This window comes from Grammomys surdaster, unplaced genomic scaffold (assembly GCF_004785775.1).
Source record: "Grammomys surdaster isolate TR1022 unplaced genomic scaffold, NIH_TR_1.0 362, whole genome shotgun sequence".
Classification (NCBI taxonomy): domain Eukaryota; kingdom Metazoa; phylum Chordata; class Mammalia; order Rodentia; family Muridae; genus Grammomys; species Grammomys surdaster.
In genome coordinates this window covers 789,452-790,903 of record NW_021604781.1, presented here as the reverse complement: position 1 = coordinate 790,903, position 1,452 = coordinate 789,452, and the positions used below count along the sequence as shown (strand labels likewise).

Genomic DNA, 1,452 nt, shown 5'->3' with positions numbered 1-1,452 from the left:
AGTGCCACAGCTGTGACTGAGGCATGCCTGAGAAGGGCAGAAGCTCAATGAAGGCTGGAGAGCAACCAGGGGACACGCTAGGTGACACTTTGGTTTGATGCAGAGAGGGGATAGAACTCAGGTCCTCCGGAAGAATAAATTAGAAACTCTTGCTATTCATCTACATCTCTGCTTCTTTTTGACTTTTTAATTTTTGAGACAGGGTTTCCAAGGCTGCCCTTGACCCCGGTCTATGGTTCTCATGGACTTGGAATTTGAAATAACTTCAACCTCAGCTTCCTGAGTAAAGAAACTTCTAATCTGGACTAGAGAGATGGCTCAGCGGTTCACAGCACTGGCAGCTTTTGTAGAGGACCAGGGTTTAGTTCCCAGTACCTATATGGTGGTTCACAATTGTCTGTAACTCTAGTTCCAAGGGACCTAAGTGACTTCTTCTGACTTTCATGGGGGCTGCAGGTAAAACACACACACACACACACACATAAAATAAATCTTTTTCCTCCTCCTTTTCTCCCTTTTGCTTCAACCTCCGCTCATTCTGGGCCCCCCAAATCTTTTTTTAAAAAGCTTTTTTAAACTTGCCCTAATGGAGGTTTGTCAAGGATCCTTGTGGTAGCTGAGAGGAACACAGAGAGATGGGAAGGCATAGGAGCTGATGGGAAGTGCTTGGTAACAATTGAAGGCATCGGAAGAAGCCAAGCACAGCGTGTCCTCTGCTCAGAGTAAACAGACAAGCCCACAACCTGAGTGTGGGTTATGGGTAGCTGAGTGTCCGCCCCCATAGATGGATCTGGAGAGTTTCGTGTTTTAACTTATACATGGGATTGTTATGGGAAAACTGCTGGCCAGCTTTATCCTAAGGAGATTGTTGAATGGATGGGACTCATTTGATCCCAAGCTGGCAGTTTTACCACTTAACACTTAACCTTAAAACTGTGGTTTTAAATTAATCTGCAGCCAGCGCCAAAGTTGCCTTCTGCTCTTTGAGGGCTCTTTGGCCTCGCCTTAGGCATCCGTGGTTGAATGTGACAGGGGGGAAGGACGCAGCTGAGGCTGCTCACATCCAGACAAAGTCCAGACCCTTCTGGGAGCCTAACAATCTTGCTCGCTGTTTGGAACGCATTTACTCTTAGTCCCAGCTCTGATCGCTATTGCGGTCGTGCACCGGCAGGGGGCGCTGCGACTTCACCGTTTCGAAGCTGCTTCCAGGCACCGCTCCAGATCTTGGCCACCGAATAAAATGCATGCAGTGATCCCGCAAACCCAGGGTAAAAGTTGCCAACGCCCGCAGAGAGTTGCTGGGGACCCCGGAGCTGGACTTCCCCCATGCTTTGGGGCCTGTGAGCACAGCCCGACTCGCGCCTTGCCTGACACTCTGCCCTGAAGCTTTCCTTCCCGACAACAGAAGGATTGCTCTTTTACTTTCTACTCTGTTTTGATTCATTCCTCCAA

The 1,452-nt window shown here is 49.0% G+C and overlaps 1 pseudogene; it reads right to left on the bottom strand.

Annotated features, from left to right (window-relative positions):
- Positions 1-1,148: 1,148 nt before the first annotated feature.
- LOC114631419 overlaps positions 1,149-1,452 on the bottom strand; it is a 15,178-nt pseudogene continuing 14,874 nt past the window's right edge.